The sequence below is a fragment of the Larimichthys crocea genome, chromosome XII (genome assembly GCF_000972845.2).
Source record: "Larimichthys crocea isolate SSNF chromosome XII, L_crocea_2.0, whole genome shotgun sequence".
NCBI classification, from domain to species: domain Eukaryota; kingdom Metazoa; phylum Chordata; class Actinopteri; family Sciaenidae; genus Larimichthys; species Larimichthys crocea.
The window spans coordinates 626283-639535 of NC_040022.1; positions in this window are offsets into that span (position 1 = coordinate 626283).

Genomic DNA, 13253 nt, shown 5'->3' on the forward strand with positions numbered 1-13253 from the left:
TCTGCTTCTCTGTGGTACATGCTCATTTCTTTTTTCTCTTTGTCAAGAGTTATAAAACCTTTTATTGTCTGAAGGAAAGCTTTATAGTCAGTGTCTTTACACACATAGAAAGAGGACACTGACACATGTAGAATACATGTAGGGCAACAGAAGGGACTTGTGTTTCTACGAGCTACTCTTGTTTTTCATATCTTCCTTTGTGCATGTTGACGCACATGCATAAATCATACACACTCCTCTTCCTCTGGTTCTCTGAAAGATCCCTTGTTTAATCTAATAAACCTTATCATGCCATCACAGCCTTTGATATGGTAAGCAGGTCACCACTGCGAAAGCCCGGCGTTGTCAGATGAAACGCATGCCGCCATTACAGTTAAAACACAAGCAGCAAAGAGCAGGAAGGGACGGGGAAGAGGAAACGCAAAAAAAATGGAAAGAGATGGAGTGAAAGGAGGAGAGGAGGAGAGGAGGAGAGGAGCAGGAGGCAGAGAAGCCTGGAGGGGTGGAGAACGATGATAGAGAGGGGGAGAGGAGTGCAAAAACTAGCAAGGGAGAGGAGAAGGTGAAGGAAAAAATGAGTTTGGCCATGACATAAAAGCAGACCATACAAGGTTAGTTATCTCCCAAAGCACCTGGTTAGGAGTGAGGTGCATAGAGCAAGACAGCAGAGAAGAGAGAGAGATATAAGGGCGGAGGGAAAATATAGAAGTGTGCAGCTGAGAGCTTAAAACAGAGCATTCTTTAATTCTCTTACATTTACAAAGACAGAAATTTACAAAGAGCAAAATCAAATAGTGAGGATAAGACAGGCCAAGATAAAGAATTTCATTAATTGTCTTTGGGATTTTACAAAAATTTACATTAGGATTATTTTAAAAAAAGGAATATCTTTACATTCTTTGAACAATACTGGAAAAGAAAACAGTTCTAAATACTTTTTCTGTCCCTAAAAGATGGAAAACTTACTGCATGTATGGTGTGTGTGAGGTGCAGAAATTCAGTCACATCGTCATATGATAAAGTTGTGGGAAAAGGGATACGTAAAGTATGTGATAAACATATATTTTCTATGTATTATATTCCTAATTAAAGTGTTGGATGAGAAAAAAAAGGGCAACTCATGTTGCATTCTGCTAAGGTTGCTGGAAAGTGCTCTGCATAACATTTTGTGACAGCTCGTACCTGAAACACTAACACCGACTAAAACTTACAGCGAAATGATGAACTCTGTGAGTGACTATCTTAAAATTTCACAAAGTGATGCTGCGAAATGCTGTATAGCAGTAATGCTGATTGAACCGGTCAGAGGGAACCTTGCGCTTGTTTTGTAAAAGTCAAGCACGCTATGACCATGCAAATTTCCGGGGTGGAAAATATGGAAAGATAAAGAATAATGAAAAGAAGGGACGAGAAGCTGAAGCAGGAGGAAGTGGCTGTATCTGTAGCCGAGGAGATTAACAGAAGTAACAGTGTACAGCACGGAGAGAGCACTGGAGGAACGGAACAGAGGAGGTTAGGTAGGTATGTGACCATGAGATACAACACAAGGTCCGGTTATCTCCTAACACACCCGGTAAAGAGGCATAAATAATGTAAAGCTGACAGCACAGAATATATATTAGACTTCTAATATGCAGAAGCTCAAAGGGGAAGAGGAAAGTGTAGAGGTGTGAGTGTATGAGTATGCCTGCAGAATTTTTCCCCAAGCAGCATATCTTTTTTTTTTTTTAAACTAAAAGGTTCAGAGCCAAAAAATGAGAAATGAGTTTTCTGCAAAATCATCACACAATCATTATTTTGAGCAAGTTTCACACGAGCAACTTACACCTACTCCAAACTGACATGTGTGGCATCCACCACACTTACGCAGGGGTTAGTAGCATTGACACTGTGAACGTAAGAGTACAATGCGAGGTTCTTGCGTTACCAAGTTCACTGGAGCTGGTTAAAGAGATATATTGAAAAACTACGGTTAAGACGAGCAAACTCTCCACTCCTGAAGCACACGGTATCTCACTGACACAAACTCTCCTGCACAAAGGAAGACAAGAAGATGCACAAGGAACTGAGGTATTATTGAGTTTCTGTACATCTAGAAATCCACCTTCCCTTTTTGTCAAATCTTTTTTTTTATGAAGACAGGCCCAATTTCTCAGATTCAGTAACTCCAGAGCCACAGAGAACATTACACAACTGTTTTCACTGCCTGAGTACCGCTCCCCATGACGAGGAAACTGACCTTTATGTGTAAAATCAGCAGGGAGTTTCCCTTGAACTCCCCGCTGATTTCTAAATCTATCAGGTATCAACACACACACCGAGACTGACGGTGTGTCTTCTCAGCGGAATGGGCCAATATTTGTTTCCAAATGTTGCTCTGCGGGTGAATAATAGCTTCCCTCCTGAAAATGGGAATCAGAATCTACCATGAGGTGAGAGTGGAAATGTGGGAAGAGAAGGACGTGCCCCCGTGAAGAGAGGACGAGGAGAGGGAAAGAGGGCAGAAAGCAAAGGGTGAAGCACAGATGGAGAGGCAGGAAAGGAAAAGGGAGATCTAAGGGGAGGGATATGTACTGAGAAAGAGAGAGGGATAGGTAAACAGAGGTGGTATTATGTTTGCTGTAAGGAACAGGCAGGGCTGCGGTGTAATTAATCACAGAGAGAAGAGTGATTCAGACAAGTGATCTGTTCCTCCTCTTGGCCACACACACACACACACACACACACACACACACACACACACACCCTTTAATCCAGCCAACATATATACAAAGTCTCCAAAGACCTGAAATGACTATGTGCACGTAGACAAACGGGTGTGGCTGGTAAAACAATTATATAAAAATCTATACAGTAATGAAGATTTGTTAATTAACTCCCAACCTTTTCTCAGGTTCATCTCTCTCTGCCTCTCTCTCTCTCTCTCTCTCTCTCTGTGGATAGACTGAAAGAGGCTGGGGAGGTTGACTTGTTCCCAGGCAGACATGGCTAATTGAATACAGAATCAACACTCCTCCGCATTGCTTACACGCTACACATGCTAAGTACCTCCATTAGAGAGAAAGAGAGAGAGACAGAGAGAGAGAGAGAGAGGTGAGGGAGGGATAGACACTGTAAAAAAAGAAGAGGAAAACTAAAATGCTTTCACAATATTTTGGCCTTTTTCTTTCCATCCTCGTGTTTCATTATGCACACATTTAATATGCGCATAAAGTGGATGGAAACTGCAGCAAAGAAGAGTGCGGTAGTGACAAGAATCAAAAAGTTTTTTTTTTTTTTTAAAACATCTTCTGCTTCAAGCCTTTCAATTAAAGTCATTACTTTTGGGTTCCTCACCAAATATGTGAGCCTGCACACCACTTCAATCTTGACATGCTTCGCCATACAGTAGATTGACATCACTGTCCTATTTTCCAATGTGAACCAGCATCAATTCTTCAAAAAGGCAGCAGGTTCACTCCATGGATGAGCATTTTCTGGCTATGGTACCTTCATTATTTCCGTTCGTATGGGACACATGGTGTGTGCTATGGGCGTAAGTGACACATGTTGAATTACACGATTCTACTTGATGAAACGTTTCTTTGCACGTGTCTTTACTGGACACAACCCTAAGGTTGTGTGTAAATCAGACGCTGCAGGATGTGCGGGCATATTTATTTGTGCTTTAGATGTCACCACTGCGAACAGCTTCTTGATGACACCATTTTACAGCATAGACTGTAAACCCTGAAACCCACCGGGTTTGTCTCTGTCACGTTGCGGCCACGTTGGTCCAACACGACTCCAAACCGCACTGGGAGCATTTTCAGAAGCGGAAGCGTTTAGCCTGCCAGATTTTGTTTACTCGCTGAGATTTGGTCATTTTCCTTAGGGCATGTGCTCGCAAATATGATTCTAAATGTGTAAATATGCTGCGTAATTAATTTGTTCTGCTTTTGGCTGTTTTTACGACCGGCAGTTTGTAAAGGGGTTTGAAACATTCATTAGAACGGCCGCATACAGCCCCGGTGGCCTTGGCACACATGCAACATTGCGCATCCATGCCCAGTGGAATTTGGGGATAAGATGAACTGTCTTGCAATAAGCTTCCAAAATATTCTCTTTTAACTTTGCTGCAGGTTGAATTCAGCCTCCCCTGTGGCCCAATTCACTGTAGCCTAAATACCCTGACTGAAAATAAATGGGAGGATTGGCATTTTCACCGTTGCATCTGATTTGATCTGAATCGACCCAAAGACTTTGAGCCACTCTGCAGTTTTAAGTTTGTGGGAGTGTAGCTTACCATGAATTATACTGTGCTTAAACAGGCGCCCAGACCCTGTTCATCATCCTCACTTCTTCATTTTCCACCTTCTCTATTTTCAGGTCCCCAGAGGACAATGAATTGAAATGAAGTAATGACACAGTGAATTTACTATGCCTTAGTTCAGCTGAAGGCTAATGATCCGTAGTATTCAGATAATATCCACCGTTTTTAGATTATTCGGCCACTCAGTGTACCCTAGAAAGTGAATCCTTTCTGTGAGGCAACTTAAGGAGGACGTGTTTTTTACTTTGAATTTTGCCACCTTGATTTATGGGCAGTACAAATAGTATCTTTGTCCTATCTGTGTGATGTAAGGGTTGATGATGGCAAGGATCGGCTTCCAACTCAACACAGCATTGACAGAGATGTAAGCTGTTCTGTGATAAGGTAGACAACAGAAAAGTTCTACAGATCTTCTACCCACATACAACATGTCACCCCCAGTGAGGTAGGACTTTGGACCATTGTTATATTCCATCCAAGGAGAGTTAGAAAGCTACCTTGAAATCATTCAGCAAGTCAGACCATCATGTCATTTTGCTGCACAAACTGAGAAATATGTAACAAATATATCCTTCAGTCTTTGTTATGGAATTTTCTATTCTTAGGTAACACAAGGTCACATGTGGGTCTTGAGGTCCTCTGCAGTATTAATTGTTTGTCTTAGACTAGGTGCCACCATATCTGAACACTGTGGTGTCCAGGGTCGAAAAGACCTGTTGCTGCCTTCCTAGACATAATATAGAAAGCTTGCTGTTGACGTTCCAATCTGTGTAAACAGACATCTGTGTCTCCAGACTAGAATATACTGACAATAACACCTCCATGAGTAAAGACATTCTCTTTGACTAATTCTGGGCGTGTAGTATTTGTGTGTTATCTTTGGGTTTACAGTCTATCCACCAGCATGAGTTCTGCAGAATGTGAGACCGACTCAGGCACTTCTGATGAACTTTGAGAGTGTCTCTAATTCTCCTTGGCCAAGTGTCAATAAATAATACAGCATAAGACATCAGAGGCTTCTGAACACTTTCTTCCTTCCTGACCTCACCATTGACCTTTGACTTCAGCAATTTCTCCACAACAGTCTTGATCTTGAATTTCTACATCCAGAAGATACAGGGACAGACAGCTGGGATCATCTTTGTCACTAACAGTTAAATGAAAGTCCAGCAACTACTAATGTTCAGCCCTGCATAGTTTCATGCTGTCAACTCCTGAGGAAAAAAAAAAAAAAAAATCTGGGCTGAAAAAAAAAAAAAAAAAAATCTGGGCTGGCAAGATGTCTAACTTTCGTCACCAGCCACTTGTTCACTTTGGCGCTCTGCCTCTCAGTGCTGGGCAGGTAGTGCACAATGGACTTGTATAAGCTGGTGAGCTGGGACCTGCTGTTCGTAATTTGAAATGAGCTGGCATTGCTGTGGTTTGTGTGACAAAACAATGAGCTAAAAGCTGTGCCGAGCTTTGTTGATTCTCAGTGGGACTGTCAGCACTAGCAAGTCTTTGACATTATAGGTCATATTATAGTCACTGATCGAGTGCTAATGTCAAATTGTCACATAATGTTACATCATGGACCTCCTGCAAATGTATTAATATTAATACCTTCTATTTCTTTGATGTCAGCTTTCAAAAGGTGACATTTACAATTGTAAGGCAGCCCCCCCAGAGACGCGGTCTGTACATGGTGTTCTTTGTAATCAAGTACGTTTTGTTCTTTTACAGCCTTGAATGCAAATCTACAGTGAAACGACGTAAACCCATAAAAAAATATCAAGAATCAATCTGAAATCTGTGCCCTCCAGTCAAGCTAAAACCCATAATTATTTACAATTGATTTCATCTTGAGCACATGTGTGAAGGTTAAAGTGCACACACTGTTTATATGCAGATCTAAGTGTGGCAGTGTATGTCCGTTCACGTGTCCTAGGACGTGGTCACGCACTAGGGCTTATATACGGAAGGGGTTTCTGTGTGTGGATCTATGCTCAGAGGTCAGATCCCAGACAGTATTGATTACCATATTGAGCTGATAATCAATAAACAGCTCATTATTGATCTCACCCAGATAATTGAATAATCACAAACACCTTTCTCAGTCTAAACCCTCCATTTTCTCACTGTAAATCAGTGCTACCATAAGTTTTAAGCCACAGCCGCTTGTAATGGAGAGAAATATGTATCAAATATACATGGTTGCAAGTCAAAATAATGTGATCTCTTTGCTTTAATCTCCACTGCCATTTTCTAATCTTAACCTGTTTTCCATTTTGCCTTTATTCTATGTTTCTGCCATTTGTTATGACAATTTCACTCCCCTGGTTTTTTTGATATCTTTTTCATCTTACTGAATGAGCCAACTTGGTAATGTGGGGCTATAATGCTTGAAGCGTGTTTATCTTAGATTATTCTTCAAGGTTCAATATTTTTTCATTACTGTCTTTTAAAATGTTCCAAAAAAACTCACTTCCCTCAAAACATTATGCAAATGGAATATAAGATATCTGCTTTTACATCTTTATCCGTAATTGTAATATTTGGGGCATTGCTTCCATTATCCCAAGAACAAAAACAGATTTCATTCTTTTTGCTTTTTCGACCAAGAATAAGGTAAAAACATCGCCAGTCCATTTAGGTTCCATATGTTGTATGACTAATAGAAAATTCAGCAGTCTCTCTTTACATTTAAAAACATTTAGGATCAATTTAATTATCATCAAAGGAGGAAAAGAAAGTGAATTCCAGGTGAGTAATCCTTCTTGCCGCCTCTGTGTTTTTCACTGAACCATCCACAGACCGCTGTTGTAGGATTAGAGGATCGTAGGAGTAGGCAACATTAGTAAATGCTGTGTGTAATTCTGGCAGTCACGCCATTTCAACCTTCTCTCGTGTAGCTTGATTGACACTTGAAGAAATACGGGAATGCGCAGATGTAAGCACACACATACACATATATATATGAACACTAATGCCAGTCATGTCTGTGTGTTTCTGTCTCTGCTGCTCTTCCCCAATAGACAACACACATGTAGGTGAGTTAGGGTGGAGCATGTTCAGCTGAGGCAGCTGGAGGATGCTGATAAGAACCAGCCGCTGAGGGAGAGAGAGGCTGAAGAGGCCATGCTTCCACCCAGGTGAGTTGACTTGATTCTGGGATTGCTCAGTGGGTGGACTGGCCTGTGTCTGGGTCTGTACCACTCATTAACACTCTGGGCGCAGAAAAGCTGCAGAAGAAAAAATATTTGAGGGTACGAATGTAGCTTAATATACCACATAATCATTGATGTTACATAATTTTAACTGATTGACACTGTTGTTTTTAAAGAGAAGGACAAATAAACAGCTTCGTTCCTCTTGAATGCCTTAAATATATCTTTATATTGCAATATTATTCAGATGAGGAGTGACTTTATTTTCATTCTTTCAGTTTCAAGTCTAACTTGAATACAACTTTGCCTTTTGGGCACTGTGAGTGAGTTGCCAATGTATTTTGTGTGAGCAAATAGAGCTGTTTTCATTATGAAGCAGACTAAATATTCAGCCTGAAGGATCAGGAAATATTGGCACTGCACAGTTAGCAGTGTGAGAAAATGTCACCAACACATAAACTACTGCAAAAGAATATTTCTTCTTATTCTCTGGTACTGAAAAAAAATGACACTCTTCCCCAATAACACAAGCCTGCATGGGAGGAAACAGCAGTTAAATAATACTGTCAATTTGCTTCCTCACAGGAATACGAGAGTTTTTAGGTTTTTGAAACGTATTCTTGGTGTGTCCTTACCTAAATAATAACTTTTCAGCTTGGAGCTTACAAAAGTGGCTGTGCAATGTGAACACAAGAAAGGCTGTGAAGCAAAAGTGCTGCAATCGATTTTTAAAACAAGACGCCTCACGCCAGTTTGCTGCAAAGAAAAAGAGGTTCGGGAGTGAGAAGTGGGGCGAGACTAAAATTCAGCTGCAAGTCAGAGAAGGTTGAGCGTAGACAGGAGATTAAACGAGAGAAGATGGGGAAGGAGAAGGTGAGACGTGAGCATCGGAGGGGAATCTGGATAAAAAGGATGGAGAGCTTGAGGGAAAAAAGAGAAAAAGGTTGGAGGGTTAAGAGGAGGAAGGGATGAAGGTTAGAGAGCATAGGGGAGTGTATAGAGATAAGAGGTAAAGGGGATCGAGGGGGAACAGGATTACTAAACCCCTGCTTGCAACTTACAGGCACATGGGAGAGCTTAACAAGAGGAACATAGACACACAAATAAATAAAAAAAAAAACTTCTGACATTCACACTCACTGAAGCTGAAGTCAGTCTCAACCGGTAGAACAAACTTAGATGCAGCAGGAGGATATGTGGATATGTCTTTTGCACAGACTATAGTTTGACATTTTGGACTGTACAAATAAAATATACTTAAACTGAAAATTGACTATTTGCAGTATTAACAAAAGAATTTCTTCTGGGCAGTGTGGGATTTATATTTAAACCCTCCATCCAGAGAGCTTTGGCAATGTCACTTGTTTTTTGTTTGTTTGCTGTGCATAGTTTTGTTCATTAAATTGAAGCAATGCCGTGAGTTACCCTGTCTGACTCACATGAAGTAAGCTGTTAGTATAAGCTTGGCATTGGGTGATTATTTCAGACCCCGTCCTTTGTGCTATCTGCGTGTTGCAACCCCCCGTCTGCGTGAAAAGACAACACTGTCCAAGCTTGCAACCTACATGCTGAAAACATAACACATAATCAGGGTATGGTTCAATTGATGCACTATTATATCTTTATTAAAAAGCTTTCTGTCACAAAGGGAAACAAAACTCAACTAAACTGTAAATAGTATTTTAGCAACAACACTATTAGGCCAGGCACGGACCCAGGGTGTCAAAGAATAAGACTGAGAATACACACATCTGACTATCCTTCACATATATTAATGTATCTATCTCAACCCAGCACACAGCCGCTTTTGATTTGTATTTTATATCAATAATCAACTGAACGGTACCCATAATGCACTGAGAACTGACATTCCTTCACTCAGCTAAAAGGTCACTGCGATGTGGGTGAAACGTATTTACGTCATATGAATGTGCTGAACATAGTTCACACACACACACACACATAAAAAAACACACATATAAATATTAGATTTGGTGAGCAAACTGGTCACGTGCACAGACCTACACACACACACACACACACACACGTGCACACATGCATCCTTGGGCCTCACTCTGTAATGATTCTCAATGTCAATAAAAAGGGATTTGACTTGAAAGATTACTGAGTCAAAAAAAATGGGTTTGTGTATGTGTGTGTGTGTGTGTGTGAGTGTGAGAGAGAGAGTGTGAGCTGTCATTGCCTCCAGCAGTCAGTCATGAGGCGCACTAAGCTTGATAAATGATGTGTGTGTGTGTTGTGTCAATGATTATTTACATCACCGACAAAGTAGTGGGTCTGAGTCATGTTGTTTGTGTACTTGTGTGCATGCACACGCTTTAATGATTTGTTAATGACTTTCTATGATGGTTGTGTGAGCTTCCATATGTGCGCACGTACTTTAAAGTGTGTAGCAACTGTGCGCCTTTATTTTGTTTGTGTGCGTTCTTGACGTTGGTGCGGCTGCAAGTGTGTGTGTCAGTGTTTGTATTAAATGGGGAAGAAAGCAGGATTTAATTTGCTTTGTATGTATGTACAGTATGTTTGTGTGTGTGTGTGCGTGTGTGTGTGTGTGTGTGTGTGTGTGTGTGTGTGTGTGTGTGTGTGTGTGTGTGTGTGTGTGTGTGTGTGTGAATGTGAATAATGAAGCTTAGACAAGCTGCTGACTGATATGGATCAAGGCTAAGACCTCATTAATTTCCACCTCCCACTCTGACATATGTCCTGAACTCCTGTCCCACACACACACACACACACACACACACACACACACAAATATGCACACGTACCAATAAAAGAAGCTAAATCTCTAGACCTAAGACACAAATCTATATGCATATGCATATAGACACATTCACGCTCACACACACACACATATATGCTCAGAGTGTCTACCTGTCAATGCATTCATTACAGTACATAGGAGGAGGTGGGAAAGCTGCAGTGAGTCAATTTCTCTGTAAAGCACATCCATTTATATTCACTTGGTGTGTGTTTATATGTGTGTGTGTGTGATTGTGTGTACGGCCTCATACATCATGTCAGTCACAGAAAGTTATAAACCAGTCTCACACTCCGTATGGGCCTTAACACGCATCAATCTCAATCTCAAACCCTGACCCTTTACTATAAAACAAACAACCTTTACAGTGAGCCAATCAAAAGTGAGCAACGGCAGACTGAGTATCGCGTCCAATCAGAGTGAAAGCATAAAATCAGGGTCAGCGGAAAGCAGTAGTGCATTACAGAGCATGGATCATGGGAAGAGTGTGTGTGTGTGTGTGTGTTTCTTTGCATGCTTGCGTGTTTGTGTGTCTGCTGCAGGCATGGTTTATCCAATCACTTGTCATCAGTATTTCTGTCAGTCTGCCAAGAAAAGCCCTCAACAGTGCCATTGTCTTTATAGCCGGCCAAAGACAGACACACATCCATGAACACACACACACACACACAACGCTATGTTCCTTTTTTTTTTTTTTCTCAGCTAGAAGCGAGAGGAAATGCACGATCACATACAAACATGTTAGCACACATTCACCTAAATATAGAGCTTTTATGATTCTTGAAACATGCTCCAAGCACGCATTTTCAATTCACTTTCCAGCATTTGGGAAAAGAGAAAAAAAAAGGCCCTCTATGCACCAGAGAGGCTTTTTGCATGCTGAAAAACATTAGCCATGATTGCAACAAATAGGACTATTATAATTCTATAAATGGTTGGTTACCCTTTAATAGCCAGCTCTATGATAAAAACATCAATAACTGTCTTTAAATGAAGGTATATTAGCAAAATAGATTTTAAATGATGTCGTTGTATAACTCATTTTAGTCACCAGTGGTAAGTTTTCAGTGTCCATAATGTTAGTTGAGCCTTATTCATGTGTGTGCAGCCCACAGTGGATCTGGCAGTTCATGCCACGGTGGGCTCGGTGCTCCCTCCTGGGCAATTACTGTCCGTGGAGAGAGAAAAAAAAATCCTCTTTTTTTTTTTGTTCTTCATTTCTCCCTCCATTTCTCTCTCCACTCTATAACACTCCCCTGGAGGCATGTTGTGTTGTATGTGTGTGGGAAGCATTTAGGAATGAAAGTGAGAAGTTGATTATGTGTCGCTGGGACTGAGGGGCAGCACTGCAGGCATGGTAAATGTGGGACATCACACACGCACACACGCACACACACACACACACACACACACACACACACACACACGCACACACACACAAAGTAAGTAAACAGATGTGCTGATGTTGCTGTTGTTTGCCTACACAGCTCCAGGGTACATATATACCTTCCTGTAATAATCAGTCTACATATGCTGTCATACACTTTATTAATAAGTAAACACGAGTTCTGAATTTTAGTCCAGGTTCAAATTAATGCAGTATTTATTTAAAGTAGTCATAGCTCCAAAAAGTCTGGTCTAACAGAAAGGGATTGGAACTACTTTCCTTTTGTTAGTGTCAAAATACTCTGACATTTGTTGAGTGTTATGTTGCAACAATTTTTATATCTGGAAGAAGAAACAACAGGTGTAGTATTGCACAGTAGCATTTGTTTGATGTTGCATTCAGGCAATCCTTATTAACTCATGGAGACTCAGATAGTCCCTCACTTACAGGTAAGCATGTATCAGTCCTCCAGGACACTTACTGACACCCATGGTGTAAGGACTGGCAGTGCAACAGGTGCCCAAAATGTGTCAGGGGTGCCATCCATGCGAGAGGAATGAGAGTAGAAGAACCTAAGTGCCTTAACTTTCTCCTTTGATTTTCACTGCAGATGTAATATATTTTGGCCACCAGCAGGATTTTGGTTGCACTGCTTCCTCCTTTTGGATAAAAGTAAAGAGACCCTGTTTTAATTCAAGGCTGATGCTTGTGACTGTCCTGCAATAACATGGAAGTTTAAACCTTTCTTTAATGTATCAAATTTGGTGAGTAAGTTTGCAGGTCTGCCCAACTTTCAACTAAAAAGAGTCATGTGTTATAAGCCGATGTAACTGTAACGTGTATGGATAGACTTGGCATGAACATCGGCTTTAACGAGAAGACACTGGTCTATTTTCACGTTTCTTAATGTTCCAAAAGGCTAATATCCGCTTTCATATTTGTCAAGCCAGAAGTCATATAACCATACTGCCTTTTTTTTCTAATACAAACACACACACTAAAGTGTGTCTGCAATATGTTCATTTCCTTCTCTGTCTTTGAGGCAGTTGTTATGGCATGACAAGCTCCTTCACTCATCTTTAACAGCCCAGGAATAAAATTATACTGCCCATATTCCTAAAGGCCTAAAGATGCCGTTCTCAAAGTGGCACAACATAAATCAACCCGGGGGAGTGAAGAGACTTTGAGAGAGACACACACTCACAAAAGAAACAGATTGGAGCAGAGCAGTCCAAATGGGTTTGAGATATCAGTCTCTGAGATATCTGCCTCCACTCCAGATGAATGGATGTAAATGGAATTTTGTTTGTGCCTCTCACAACACTGAAAACTATTACACACAGTTTTTATTTGACTTTCTATTAAATGGAAATAACAACGAGGATCTATGTTGTTGTAATTTGAGTGAACTGACCGTCTAAAGGCGCCTCATTAATTAATTCTTCATTAACGGGGCTGCACTGTAAAGGTCAACCAGTTAAGCCTATTCACCGTAGTCCATAAATATCATGACAGTGACACGTTCTCATTGTTTTGACGCTGTACTCCAGAACATTGGATCTGAACGGAAACAATGCCTTCGACAGGAAAGCACTCGGTTTCAGCTTCAGGGATGTCTGAGGGCAT